Raw genomic sequence first — 16,621 nt, 5'->3', positions numbered from 1 at the left:
GCTAATTTTTCCAAAAAATTTTTTGTAGGCTTTCTTCTCAAAAAAAAAAAAAAAAAAAAATGAAAGATGTTTTCCATTTTATATATGCTAGGGATTTGGGGTAAAGTTGTGGTTTCATTGGTTTATTTTATTTTATTTTATTATATATATATATATATATATATATTATCGTTCATTAATATTGGACTCTTTGGCTTGTATATGGGATAAATCACTTTGCACAAAAAATAAAAATTTTAAATTAGACACGTTGCCCAAAATTAATTAAGCTAAATTTGGAAGCTAATTTATATTTTATATGGATTTCAATTGTGCTTATAATATATGGTATGTGGATTTTTTTGGACGAGTGGAAGTAATAACAAAAAGAAAAAAAGAAAAGAAAAGAACAGTGAAAACATAAGAGCATTAGCATCCGGTTCTAAAAAATATCTCATTTTACCATCTCAAAAACTACTTTATATATTATATCATTGTAGGAGGCAAAATTTTAAGCCAATTATAAAATGCCACATTAGAATTTAATGGCAAATTCTGAATTAATGTCATTTTTTTTTTTTTGATACAAGATAGAATTCTACTCTAACCTAATTTAAGTGTATATGTGTGTGAAACTCCCTCCTGGAGATTTGAACCCCGGCTCTTGCCCCGCATACCCTACAAGCATTTATACCTGTGAAGTGACCATCGCATCAAGGGTGTGCGGTGATGAATTAATGTCATTAAATTAATTAAATCAAATGATGACATGTGTCATCCAAATTGGCATCACATTGGCATATCAAAATTTGCCATGTGTCATTTGGCCCACAAGATAAAGATAAATTTCCTATTCAAAATTTATGGGTAATTATCTTTATTAAAATAAATAATAAATAAAATAAAGATAAATTTTCTATTCAAAATTGGTAGATAATTATCTTTATTAAATAAATTAAATAGAGATAATTATTTATCTTTGTTGATTATTATCTTTATTCAAAATATGATATTTATCAAAATAGATAAATAAAGATAATTATCTCTAAGAAGAATTTGGGCCAATTAAAAGTCTACTACATACTTTCAAGTATATCAATTCGAAGTGGAACTTATCCTCTAAAATCACTATAAATAGAGGGCATCCCTTCTCATTTTCAACACGAAGTTTTCAAGACGTCAAACCTCTGGAGAAATTCTGTCTCAAGAACACACGAAGAACATTCAAATAAGTTCTTTGAAGTTCTATTGGAATTAAGCTGAAAAAGCCTCCATAAACCTCAACAAACCTCAAATCCTTGAAGCTCAACGGATCAAGCCTCTAAAGCCCCAAAGAACTTCAATCTAAAAGCCTTCATATTCAAATACTTGAAGAACAATAAATCTCTAATAAGCTTGAAGCTAGAGATTTGTTGTGGAGACCGTTCAATCCATCTTTCAACTAAAGTCAAGAAGATTCCTTGTTCAAGTCAATTTCAATGAAGATAGAATCAAAGGGTATTCTTTTGTAAAAGAATTGAAATAGAGATTGTACTCATTATACATCAATACAAATTTATATTTGCAAACCTATTTCTTTTCAATTGTTTGATTTTCTACAATTGAGAAAAATTTGTGTTTACAATCATATCACTTTACAACACACTCAATATCTCAACTTTTATTTTCCTATATAACACATTAAAATAATATATCTGAAAAGTACAAAATTTGGCATGACGGATCCATTCAAATAGGCCTGACGGTACTACGTTAGTGGGTTGTCGGAGATAAGGCAATAGAGGGGAGTCGGACGGATAGGACATATGACAGATGGATTCCTCCCCATAATAGACGGATAGTCTCCCGATATGGACGGATTCAAGTCACATGAATACAAGGTAGACGAATACCAAAACCACGTGGCACCAACATGGTTTTAAGTGGGCTCCAAAGAATCCTAAATGGAAATAACTTGTGTCCTATGGTTAAACCTAATTAATAGAATTCCAACATGAAAGGATCTCGTAATATATGTACATTTATGATGATCTTCCCCATAAGAAAACACCTTCCTACGTAAGAAACGGAGGTCGGTTCTACACTACCAAAAAAACCCAAAACCCTTATAAAACAAGGTACGCATAATTCACTCCATCTCTGGCACTCTAGAGTCGTGAAAAATTCTCTAACTTAACCTTTGGAGGGTTTTTGGCCAGTACCACACCGATACTCTTCTAAAGTCTTCTTATTTTGTATTGTGTAGGTGTTGTCTAAAGCACGTGAGGACTGTGTAACTAACTGATAATTTTCGGCATCATCAATATCTACACAATAAAATATATAACCTAAAGCCATCTCTCTCCCCTCTCTCTAATTTTTTTCTCTCTCCCTCCCTCGTCTCTTTCTCTCTCATCACCGTGAACAAACCCAAAGCCCAACACAACCACCATCCAAACCCAACCAACTACCAGTCATCAACAACACAACCACCACCCAAACCTACCACCCCACCACTGCTCACCACCCAAATCAACCCAGAAAATCACAACAAACCCATACCAAAATCACAAAAAAAAACCTAGCAAAATCAAAACAAATCCATACCAAAATCAACCCAGCAAATCACAACCAACCCCAAACTCAAACAAAACCCAAAAGCCAAACCCCACACCACCACCGTAGCAACCACCACTTCACATTGTTGCCACCCACTAGACCCACCACATCGTCGCCACCTATCGTCCCAAAACCCATTCTCACATAAATCACAAGCCATCAAAAACCAATGTACGACAGCAAATCACAACAGATCCACGGAGAGTGAGAGTTTGAGAGAGAAGAAAGCAACCCATCTATGGCAGCAAAACCCCCACGGCGCCACTGCCTTCAACCAAAGAGAGAGAGATAGATAGAGAGAGAGAGAGAGAGAGGGAGGGAGGGAGACTAAGATGAGAGGAGATAGACTTGGACGAGAGAGAGAAAAGTGAGTCAGGGAGAGAGAGAAAAAATGAGATGTTTTTTTGATGATGAGAAGAATAAAAAAGAGTATTTTATTATTGAAACTGAGCTACCGTGTCTTTTAAATTCAGAATGGTATTGTAGTTCTGTTGTAAATTTTGTTTACAATTACAACTCTAGTTAATGCACATTTTTAGTGGTTTGATACTAAAACTAAGCATATCCAGAGTTTTACAACTCTGGATATTGATGCTTTAACAACTGAGCATTGGTAATGTTGAAAATATCAAATCTTGGGCTTTGTATAATCAAACCCTTGAATTTTAGCTTTTGGGTTGAGACAAGATTTTACTTACTTTTTGTGGAAGGATCCTATAACTATCCTAACTTGAATTTTAGGTTTAAATCAATTTAAAAATAAGTAACCTATCATACATTAGAATGCTTGTGATTGATAGCAACTTTATTTACTTCACCTATAGCCTACACATGATCACTGTCCCATACATGCGAGGGTCACATACAAGCACACCTCCTTAGAGACATGTGTATCACTATGGATGGGTGGTTAAACTAAGATCGAGTAATAACATAGGAATTTTACCCCTTTCCACTACTTAAAATGTAAAAAATTAGTCTTGGGTTAAGATAGCTTAATCCTGGTTAATTAATTCAATCACCCAAGTTGATTAATTAGGTCAAATTACATGTAAATCATGGAGGCACCAAAAAATCACCAAATAAACTAAATGCAGCAGAAATTAAATTGACATGGTGATTTGTTGACAAATGGGGAAAACCTTTCGCAAGGCAAAAATTCCACCGAGTGAATTTAAGGTCACCATTCCCAAAAATCCACTAATTAATAATCAAGCAGTTACAAGTATGAGGAATCTTACCACTATTTTGGCCCATCCCAAAATACCTGTTGAGGTACAAATTTTCGGGCCTTAATTTCGTTAGCCCACTCACAAAAATACCCACACAAGCTCATAAATTATTTTGAGCCCAAATAAATATTCCCTATATATATTACGCAAATATTCTCCATGTTATTGGGCTCCCATAAATATTCCCTATATAAGCCCCATAAATTACCTTGGGCCCCCTCACAAATATTACTCATTATATCCCACATATTATCCAACTTGGGTTCTCACAAAAATACTCACCATATTGCTACCAAAATTGGGTCACAAAATTATGCTAACTCCACAAAAAAAACCCAACAAAACCCCTTTAAAGCCCGTTACGATACGACACTTTAAAGCCCGTTACGATATGGCATTCTAAAGCCCGTTATAATACGGCATCTCTAAAACCCGTTACAATATGGCATCTCTAAAGCCCGTTATGATATGGCACCTCTAAAACCAGTTACGATACGGCACGACACCTCTAAAAGCTCGTTACGATACGATATCTATAAAAGCCCATTATGACATGACACTTCTTAAAAGCCCGTTGCTACACGACAATATTTTTACAAAATCCTACAAAGCTGAAATACTAATTTGACACTTATTTTTACAAAGCCCAAATACTAAATTGACACTTATTTTATAAAGCTCAAATACTAATTTGACACTTATTTTTGCAAAGCCCAAATACTATTTTGGCACTACTTTACAAGGCCCAAATTTATTTTGGCAACTATTTATAAAAGCCCAAAATGCTATTTTGGCAAAAACAATTACTTTATGCTCAAAACCCAAAACTATTTCTTGGCAAAATATATACTAAAATCCTTGTTGAGGACTCTTTTTTCGGCCCACGTGGCATTACTTCATTGGCAACTCATGCCACATTAACATATTATTGATTTTTTGGGTAAATCTATTTAAAACCCAAAACAAGCTCATATCTCATTCAACTACATGGATTGGGCTCACATGACCCGCGAGATCCTTACTTCAGGAGGCAGATTCATGGTCTACATTTCCTCTTCATCAATTGGGATTATAACCCACGACATCATCGACACCAACATATGGATTGGGCTTAAGCAATGAATCAAAGCTCACGGCCCATATTATCTCTCTTACATTCATGGCAAGCGGCTTTTTCAACAAGAGCCCATATTTACACAAAATGACAACAAAACCCGAGGTACATCATATCTTCTTTAGCTTATGATCCAAGCTCATAAGTCTCTTTGGGAAAATTTTGGGAGTCGTGGTTTGGAGGGCCAAGAAGTATGTTCAGTAAAGCTCCAGCCATTTAAAGTTGATAAAAGAGACATGTTGCTTGGCGTGTCTTCTCCAACTCCCTAAACTCTGACAAGTTTGTGTGTAGTGGATAACATATGTTAAGCATCTCTTATCACATAGCACTTTAGATGATAAAATTCCCCATTACTCTTTTCCTAAAACTTAATATTCATAATGTGAAAAATGCTTAATATCTCTAGCCATCTAACTGCTGAGAAAATAACTGTTTATTTAATCCCCAACTGTTGCTATACAAATTTAGAAACTTCATTATATTATTCTACATAAATCTCATTACTTCTTTCAGCTAAAATTCAACTCAAACACATAGCCTAATTTGATTGGCTATCTTTAATCTCCAACTATATACAAACTATTCATGATATCTTTGATATCCAGCTGCTGTCTGCCACAATCTAACCATATATTTCTCTGCCAGCTGCCAGAGTAGAGCATTAAATACTCTTTTTGCTCACCAAGATTATGTCGCAATACAATGAGGCCTTGACTGAATCTCTAAAACTTCATTAACTTTTAATCAATCCTTCTATTACTTGCTAAAAATGTGTTGTAATAGAACCTTGGACCAAAAACACAAACACCCAAAAATGAAACATTTCCAGCTGAACCCTAACAGTGTATTCAACACTTGACACCTGACTGGAAGTGATGTCATCAACCATTTAATACTGAAATCCCAACAACCAGTTGCTATTCCCAAAATAGTAAGATATCCTTGAAAGAGATCTTACCATTTTTCAGCCAAATCCATGAAATGACCTCTCCAACAGTCTAAAATCACCCAACTGACCTCATCTGCTTCTGCCCAAAGCAAACAACTATCTTATGACAGCTGTGACAACTGTCTCAAGATAGTTGTCACAGCTTTTCCTTGACAGTTGGGACAACCTTTTCAAAATAGCTGTGACAGCTGACTCAGCAGCCTGAGCATTACTGATTTTTCCACATTTGGCTAAAACCAAAACCAACTAAAGAAACTACCTTTCTTTTGCTAAAATACTTTCCTTTTCTGCTACTCTTTCCCCAGCAGCTCTTACCCGAAACAGTAAGAACACCTTAAACCTAAACATACCATTTTTGGCCAAATTTTAAGATGGATTCTCTGAAGATTCATTGCTATTTGGGACAGATTTTGGTTGATATTCTTTGCTAAAATACCCCCTTAAACTCAACTAAATAGAACCCTTCATCAACACCTCAAAGGGGGGACATCAATGGAGGAGAACTCTCTAATAAACTTCCTTATTCTTTCTCCCTCTAATGATCTTCTTAAGCTCTTAATGAAGTTCTGAGCTTCTGGGTTTTTAGTCCCCAAATTAGAAACTAGATTCTCCAGCCCTTAACCTATAAATGCCCTTCATAAGCCTTCATACATCCCAACAGTAAATCCCAGCAGCTTTGCTAAATACACTACAATACCATTACTCTCTTATACTCATTATCTCACTCTCCATATTTTGAAAATACATATATCTTGCTGCCCATATCTCTAAACATCTCTTTCTTCACTTCTCTTACATAATCTTATACACACTTACTACACTATTACATATAACAAACCACAACTCTTCTAAGCTCCACTCTCATACTCTCTCACTCTGAAATTCTATTGTTTTGCTGCCCATAAACACATCTTTATACTCTTTTCTTACAAAATCTTTCCTCTTGAAAAGCAATCTCTACTACTCCTCTAGCAAAAGATCCTAGCAGTAAATTCCAGCAATATTGCTAAACACACTACAACACTATTCTCCCTCTCATACTCATTCTCTCACTCTCCACATTCAGAAAATACACCTATCTTACTGCTCTTATTTCCAAATACCTAAACACATCTTCATACTCTTCTCTTACAAAATCTTTCCTCTTGGAAAGCCATCTCTACAACTTCTCCAGCGGTTATAATCTCATATTTTTACTATCTTTAACCTCCATATCTCTCATACTTCCATATATTATACATATTACAAATACTACATCTCACAAAGCATCTATATTTTTTACCATCTCCACACTTCTCAAGAGATATCAAACACTCATACTGAAAGCCCTTCTCATAGAAGGCATAAACTTCTAATGCCAAAGCCCTTCCCCTAGAAGGCACCAAGATCTCATATTAAAACCCTTCTCCTAGAAGACACATATATTTCTTATAAAAGCCATTCTTATGGAAGGCACAAATCCATCTTATATAAAGCCCTTCTCTTAGAAGACACAAGTACTCCATACAAAAGCTCTTCTCATGGAAGGAAATACTATTCATAACTAAAAGAGCATTGTTAAGGGGAAAACTCATTTAAGTGCATGATAAGAAGGGCAAGCTTAACCAACCTCTTCACACAGCTGGACATACTTTCTCTCCCTCCAATTGCACCCATTTTTCCCCCTCAATTTTGAAGCTATCATGGCAAATTGCCTCTCTACCGCTGGGGTTACTCTGTTGGGATATTATCAACTCACAGAAGCTGTATAGCTGGGGTTACAAACTATACAAAGATAAGTAATTTTGCTTCCTTATCTTTAAATTTACATCATTGAATTTATGATTACTACACATTTAAATACATGTTACTTTATTCCAACTACTATTACAATTATTAACCAAGGCTTAAACTCATTTAAATGCATGATAAGAGGGGTAAGCTTAACTAGTCTCTGCCGTTGGCACTCTGCTGGGATATTATCAACTCACAGAAGCTTTTCCTTGACAGCTGGGGCTACAAACCATATAAAGATAAGTGACTTTGCTTTCTTATCTTTAAATTTATATCGTTGAGTACATGATTACTTTACCTCTAAATAAATACTACTTTATTTCAACTGTTATTACAACTATTAATCAAAACTATCATATTAAACGCATATTATATATTTATTCGACCATTATTGTGATTCTTAGACATTGGTTTTAATGGTTTTGTAGGCCTAAAAATACGTTGGTAGTCGTTGGACCACGTGGCCCAATATTGAGTTCCGGAGGCAACTCCCCAAAAAGAACCCGGGCCTAGTAAAGTCACTAATCTAGCGGATAACACGTGGCCAAGCAACCGAAAAAGGCCCTCGAACAATCCTTAACTCATGGGAAATATAAATTACCCACCTCTCAAGAATATTTCTCTTAACAAAATTTATTGGAACTATGCTTATTTTTCCATAATCAACTAATTACAAAAGCCCATGTATATTAGTCATGGTAAAACTCTTCATTTTGTAGGGATAACCAAGCCCAAAGGAACTCAACTACAAAGCCTAGCTAAACCAGCCCAGCCCATACACAAATTCCAGCAGCTAGATATCACGTGAGCTGACTAGCCAAATTTCAGCACAACTAAACAGTTGGAGCCCATTCCTATCAATTCCCAACTTGTCCAATCAAATTAAAAGAGGACATGTGTCCATCAGGGGTTAAACCCTTCCTTCATAAGCTGAAATTCTATCATTTCTCATGTGACATAAAGCTGAAAGTGACGTGACAGAAAATTGGGAAGCTTCAGTCAGCTGTCCCTTCTTTCTTCTCCAACCCATCCGGTCAAGAACCAAGAGCAGTCATGACCAGACCATTAAAGCTCCTAAAACAACTTGAAATCAATTCATTTTCATACTAAAAACGTGTATTCTTTAGTTCATGACCAAGCATATGAACCCCAAATGGAGAAACTTAGGGAAATGTGGTTTGAAGGGCACTAAGGGGATCCCAGCAAGAGCTCCAAGATTGACACCTGGTTTAGGGTGATACAATCTGCCTTAGAGATCTCTGATTCTAGCAGCAGCATAACCAATATCATTCGCCTAATGCATGCTCTAATCCCATCAGCCAAGGCCAATCAGCATTCAATGCTAAGTCAGAATCCTAGTTGTTATTACCTAAAACAGTAAGAGCCTTCTAAAAATTGAGCTTACCACTCTAAGCTAAAATCCTAGGAACGATTTTCTAAGGATTTTCTGAAGATTGAGAAAGATTTAGTAGAGATTATTTGCTAATTACCCCTTAAAACCCAAATATAAAGGGAACTCTCCATTAATGCTTGAGGGAGGACTAAGATACACACCAAGAAAAAACTCTTCCTTAACCTCTCTATTTAAGCCTTCTCTAAGCTCTGAAAAAGTCACTGAGTTCTTAGTTTCAAGCTTAGAAACTAAGTTCCCCAGCTTCTAGCTCATAAACACTCCTTATAGCTCTGTTCATAAACACTTATCTACCCCTAGCAGAAAGCCTCCAACAGCTTTACTGTACACTCTCACCCATTACTCATACTACTCGCTACCTATACTATATCCATGAGCATGCCTTAGCACCATAATGATCTTGTTGCGGTAGCTGGGATCTCTCTCTCTTCCTTCATCTCACATTAAAATTTTTCTCATTATTTGTTATAATGGAACCCATAATATTCATTTACTCATTTACTATTGAAGGTTATGATGTAAGTACCAATATAGAATTTTTCCCTTATATTATTATGTTAGAAGACTCTTCTCCAGAGCCAATGGATGACGAGTTTGAAAATGTGGATATTTACCTTAATTTGTGAAATAGTTAACAGCTGGAAGTTTATTCTGTTTGGTCTTACTTTACCGCTGGACTATCTTCTATAGAAACATTTTACCGCTAGGCTATTTTCTGCAGAAACATTTTATTGCTGGGTTATTTCTTATAGTATGTTTTTATAACCATGCTGATGTGTATGCTGTAGGGATTGTTTATGAGCCATTCTTGTCAGTCTCAATCTAGGCCCAAGGCATAAAATACAGTGAATTCTTTGGATCTTCACCGATAGCCTTTGGGCGTGCATCAAGCCCATCGTCGAGTTTCGGTTTAGGCCTCCAACCCAATAGAAATCTCATTTGTCAGAAGGAAATTTTTTTTGTCCCCGACAATACCAACCAACAGTTGAACCTTCGCTTCAATACCCAATTGAACTTGATCTTGTAGTAGCTTTTTTTTCCTTTGATGCACAAATTTCCAATATGTGAGTAATTCCTTTGCACATATCCTAGTATGTGACTAACTCCAATAACTTGAATGATTATTGTTGGCTTTACTTCATCAATAATGAAGATTAGGAAGTACTTGGTTACAAAACCCTATGACGTACAAATGTAGTAGCTTCTCACAGAGAAAATTAAACTCTTTGTCTTAGTATCCGTATACAACGACAATTAAAATAAGCCTTATATATGTCTATGGTTGTGAGAAAAGAAACCCTACACAAATAATACAGCATGGGTCGAATTTTAGATTTAGAAACTTTGAAATCATAATTCTCGATAGACCAAGCTTGTGTTGAGCTTCCCATTTAGTCTCGATAGCAGTTATCTGTCGAGTTATCTGTTAAGCTTTAATGAAATAGTTTTCTTCACTTGCTTTTTGGATCAATCTTCATGTTTTTGATACTAACACTTGATATGTTTGAACAACATATTTTTTGATGTATTAAATCCAACTTAGATCTACCTAATTACAAGTAAAATTTATTTTGTCAAAGGATTAGCAAATTACATAAAAAATATGACCCTAACAATTAGTATTTTATTTGGCTTTATTATTCAAAACATGACATGCAATTAAGATAACTTATTTATATATAAAAATTTAAGGGAGTGCATGATTCGATTAACATGGCATTTATTAACTCAATCAAGAGTCTATTTTTTTTAAAACCAAATTGTTAAACCATGCAATATGGATAAGTAGTTTTATAGATAATTCATAAAGACTAATTCCAAAATTATTTTTGAAAATCCCCATAGAAATTTGAAGATTAATTTTTTTCTTCTACTTGATTCACTTGGAAATGATGAGATACTTGTGTCATTCTCATTCAATTAAACAACTTCTTATAGAAAATAAATATATTCAATTAATTAGTATTCATTTTATTATCAAAATGCAGTAACATGTTTGCTTGTTACAAAATACTCCATTATTGAAGGCAAACATGCAAAGCAATACTTTAAGATCACCAGCAACTAAAAAGGGTAACTGAATTGATTATTAGAGCACTCTCATTAGGTGTGCCAAATGCCAAATATTTGGCATCTGGCACACCAAACACCAAAATTCATCCCTCATAAGCTTTTCCAAATCTCAAAAAATTTGAGACATGACTACAGTACCGTCTCAAATATGAGACGGTACGGACATCAATGCCAAACACAGTTTGACTTATTTAATTCGTTTTTTCTCTCTCCTCCTATTAGATGTCTCTCTTCGTCTACATCTCTCGCTCTCTCTGTTTGGCATTCTTGCCACGCCGATCTTGCCACGCCGAGAGATAGAGACTGCCTAGGCTCGCCACTGATCACTGACCCACTTTGCGACGAAGAGGAACTTCAGTGTGAAAGACTCGGTGGCCAGAAGTGAAAACTTCCATCAGCGACGGCGACGGAGGCGGTTTGGGATGTGGGTTTGTTTGATTTGGATGGGATGCGGTTTGTTGAATTTTATAATTGATTTGGTGGATTTGGGATGTGGGTTTGTTTGATTTGGTGGATGTGGGTTTGTACCGGTGGTGGATGTCCTGTGGTGGTGTGGGTTTGTGCCGGTGGTGGGTTTGGGATGTGGGTTTGTGCTGGTTTGGTGGATGTGGGTTTGTGTCGATCTCTCTGGTTGTGTTTTTTTTTTTTTTTTAGGTGGCGTTGGTGGATGTGAGTTTGTGCCGGTGGTGGCCGTTGGTGTTTGTGCCGGTGGTGGCCATTGGTGATGATGATGATAGGGATAGGGATAGGGATAGGGATAGGGAGGGGGTAATATATTATTTTAATGTGTAGTAAATATTATTTTAATGTATAGAATTAAAATATAGAACATCTGATAAATGGTATATTGTAAAATGATGTGTTAAAATGATAAAGTAAGATTTTTATGTGTCAAAATGATATTTTTTATGAGAGAGCTTATAAAAATGCTCTTAAGAGGCCAATTATACCATGGCCTTCTATTTTGTATAAAGGTTAGCTAGGATATATCATACCTACTAAAGAATTAGTAATTAATTGACATGGATAGCTACGTGGGAAAAAGATGAGAAGATCACCAACTCTACACTTGTCATTTTCTAACACTGTTGATAATGCTGCCACCATTGGGTAGCACAAAACTACACCAGATTAGTTATATCTTTCCAACTGCACTAACCTAAATTCGCCATGTAAAACCATAAACTCAACCTTACACGTCCTTTGAGGCTTGACCTCTCTCCATTCATGACATTGTGTTATATGGAAAATGGATTATGGACTCAGGTACAGGTGTCAGATTTTAGTATATGTGCAGGATATTCTTCTGGTTTCCAAAATATCCTCCACTATGTTGAAGTGTACGTGCATATAGCCATATCCTTATCCATGTGAGGTGAGGGCTATATAGCTATGGTTAACAAAGTAACTCACATGCATTTGTTCATTTCCTTTTACTCTTTCTTATCTCATGCCCTTTGCCAATCTTTTAGATGTATGACATATCTGTTTTTGGTTTCTATTTACTTACATGTCTATATGATTATTTTCTTCATTCTTTTTTTTTTTATAGAGACAGTGGTGACCATATATAGAGAGACAGATGAGTGTCCAATAAGAGGCATATGACATCACAAAAAATGCCATCACAATTTTTTTTTTTTTTTTTTAAGAAACAAACACACGCATATACATATAAAGAAGAGAGAAAAATATTCTAATATAAAAATACGCTACAAATTCTACTAAAAAATCATGATAACTTTTAAGAAAAATATCATTACAATTGGCAATTATTTTGAACCCTAAAAGTTTGGAATACCAATTAAATTGATAAAAGAGGGAATATACTTCAAATAATATGCTTTTAGCGCGCTTTCGGCATAACATTACTTAATTAAGAAAGTAAAAGCATAATACATATATTAGACAATCATTTCTGAAGAAAGTTTTAAGGCATACTTTTTATTTTCCTCGTTGCCAATGAACTAGCAGCAAGAGCAGAAATGAATCAAATGATTGGTAATCTTCTGATCACGATCGGATCACAGATTAGGCTAAATCCCCATCAGAGTTGACTTTAATTTATAGAATGCCATTTGGGTTTGGGTGAAGGGGGACCCTAGGGAATTTCATGCTAGTCATCTCTTAATTGAGTTTGTAGTCACATGAAATTGACTAACCATGGGTTTGTTGTCGCACGAAAATGTTATTAATCTCTTGCTTTCTGTACAGGTCAGCATGGGATATTCTCCATTTTGAAATCGGTATATTTGTTCTTTACTTGTTAATGTGTTAACAATTGATTTCTATGCAGTTAAAAATTTGCAAGTAGCTACTCTTGTATATTCTAGTACTTTAAATAGGGGTATATACTACCCAAGAATGTGACTTAGTGATAGGAAGTTTTTGTGACCCATTACACTTATGAGTCCAAGAATTGTGGGTTTGAATAGTAGCAAATCCCATTATTGCTTGGGCAATCTCACTTTATACAAGAGTAGGGTTTAAGTATGGAAAAATATAAAGTTTAAATCAAAGGATACTAAAAGGACTAGTTTGGTTCAAAACCATGAGAAAATTTTGTTTGAATTGTGGGTTCAGGGAGTGGTAAGCTCTATTATTGTTCGTGCAATCCCACTTTAGACAAGAGTAGGGTTTAAGTATATAAAAATATAAAGTTTAAACCAAATGATACTAAAAGGACTAGTTTGGTAAAATTTATTTGAATAGTTAATATAACATTTTTGGATATAGCTTAATCTAAAAGACTAAAATTTATGAGTTAGTTATATTAACTGCTTACCATTGTCATTATTATTTCATATCAAACTTCATTCACACACCCACACACAATTTCAAGACAACTTTCAAATTTTAAAGACAGATGAGAACTTGAATAGTCAATATATAGACTCAATACCTAATCTCTCATGTGCTGTGAGTGCGCTGTGCGCGTGTTTGGACAACTAAATGTGTTACTGTGTTACATCAGATGAAAAGGCAGCACTAAATTAAAGCTTAGCCCAATTGCTGATAGGAACTGAGTGCTCATGTCAGTACTTTGTGTTGGATCGTAAAATATTGTGTTGCTCATATATATTATAATTTATGAGAGGAATAATAATTGCTCTTACAGTCCGTGAAATATCCTTTTAATAATATTTAAATTACCACTATGTATAATCCATCCAAAGATTAGTAAATTTTAGAGGGAAAAATAAAATAAAATAAAGAAACACACAGCTACTCCTTGTACTACAAATGAGAAGAACTAATTCATCTTTGAAGACCTTGTAGTGGATATTGAATGCCAATTGAGCTATATATGCCATTATTAAGTTCTTTTCGTAAGTTCTTGTACCTAATGCATTGTAAAGATTACCGAATAGTTTCTCCTGCCTCAAGTTTCCGTAGGTTTCTTTGCAAAATACCATTAATTATGTCATAAAACCTTCTAATATCTCTTGGCCACTTGCTGTGAAAATGAGCCAAGTAATCAAACTAAAAGCATGGACCCAAAAACAGTTGTACAGTTCCTAAATGCACCGACCATGGAAATGAATGCTTTCTTCTGTAGAGACCTCAACAAGGTTCATAATATTAATGTGATCACATGATGATTCCCCAGTTGAATCTAATATATCATATTGAATTACGCAGTTTGATACGTATTGGACTAAGTGTGTAGCCAATATTAGGTTTAGAATTTGAATGTTCAACCTATCATATTCATATACCAATTTTTTTGCTAGTTTAGTGGTATATACTTCTCTTCCTCATAAAAGAGGATTGAGGTTCAAGACTCATGGTTAGCATGGAAGTAATTGTAATCCGCAGTGTAAATAATATTAAAAAAAAAATTACAACAATGATGATGACAATCAACTATCATATATAATAAAAAGCACATCGAGTTTTCATTACCACCTTGTATGCCAACTCCTATTACATTATTCAACAAGTAGGAAAACAAATTAAAACCACAAAAAAGAAACTAAGTAATCAACATTCACGTATAGGTACGTAGCAACATACTAATCAATTATTCCATTGATTTTTGAAGGAGCAAGAAAATAAAATACAGCAAACGTAAGAAAAATTGTCTTAATCTTTCAACAGAGAGAGCCAAAGACCTCCGAACCTTGAAAAAGTGTAAATGCCAAAGGATGTAAATTGCCCTGTGGGAGAAACTGGCCAACCAGGAAAGGCTGATGATGGATATAAATTTCCAACCAAACCCCATTTTCTCCCAAAACCTGTAGCTTTTCTTAGCCACCTCTCACCATTTCAGACCAACCCACCAAGCCATCATGGTCGAACATGGTGGAGGTGGCACTCTTGAACTAAGAACACATGTGACTAGAAATCTTAAAGTCACTCATCTAATCAAAACACACACACACACACACACAAAAGTCAGTCTTGTATAATATTGCTAGGTAGATAAATAAGTGAAGGGCATGAAAGAAGAGAGAGGGCTTTATATAATGGGTGAGAGAGTGAGTGTAAAATTTTGGTTTCCTTTCTCATGAGTAATGTGGTAGCATCTTCCAAAGGATATGCGGCGACCACCACCACTGCTCCACAATTCATGACCACAGCTTATTCTTTTCTACCCTTTTTTTTTTTTTTTTGCCTGCTTTAACTTACTATTAATAAAAATTATATAATTATAATCCCCATCCTAGTTTTATTTGAGACTCACAAGCTCCACGCGCCTAGTGTGGTTGATACTTGAATTGAATAAAGCCAGTTTACATGTGCTGAGTCGCGCGTGCTTGGTTCCAGCCTCTCCCAAATGGTCTCACACTCTTTAACAATGGTTTTTGCACTTGCTTTTTCTGCCTCCATTAATTCTTAACCTAGAGCAATGCTTTTCATGTTCTAATAAAAAATTGTGTGTTTTTGTTTGCTCAATCGGTAAAGTCTTTACTTTTATAAGGATACCAAATGGTAGGTTTGGTCTAAAGTGTGAAATATATATATATATATATATATATTTTTTTTTTTTGCAAAGAAGTGTGAAATAAATATGAAGATCACAAGTTCAGTACATATGACCATAGTATTAATCCATGAGATTTTTAGGATTTTTCATAAACAAAGCTGCAAGGACCAAGGAATAAAATAGTCTAGCCAATGGTTGAGATACTATTATTTCTTTATATAAGTAAGATAAATATTTTCTTATCGAATAAGATATGTGGGTTTGAATTTCATTTACTTTAAAACCAATTTTTTTTGATGTTTTGGCTTGATTTTAAAGAATAATTATTGTGTAACAGGTTCAAAACTTCAAATCCTATTATATCCATTAAAAAAAAATCTCTAGTAACAAATGGGAGAAGAAGAGACATTTCAAAAGTGATTTAACATTAGTTTATATTCATTAATTTATTTTACTTATAAAAAAAAAAACTCGATAGAAATACATCTGTACCTAGAAAAAACCTAAACCAAACAGAGTCTCAGTTTCATCTCGAACTCTACTAGTGGCGTAATGCATTTGA

Source organism: Quercus lobata, chromosome 1 (assembly GCF_001633185.2).
Source record: "Quercus lobata isolate SW786 chromosome 1, ValleyOak3.0 Primary Assembly, whole genome shotgun sequence".
Classification (NCBI taxonomy): Eukaryota; Viridiplantae; Streptophyta; class Magnoliopsida; order Fagales; family Fagaceae; genus Quercus; species Quercus lobata.
The sequence above is the reverse complement of the archived record's forward strand: the minus strand, read 5'-3'. Positions refer to the sequence as shown.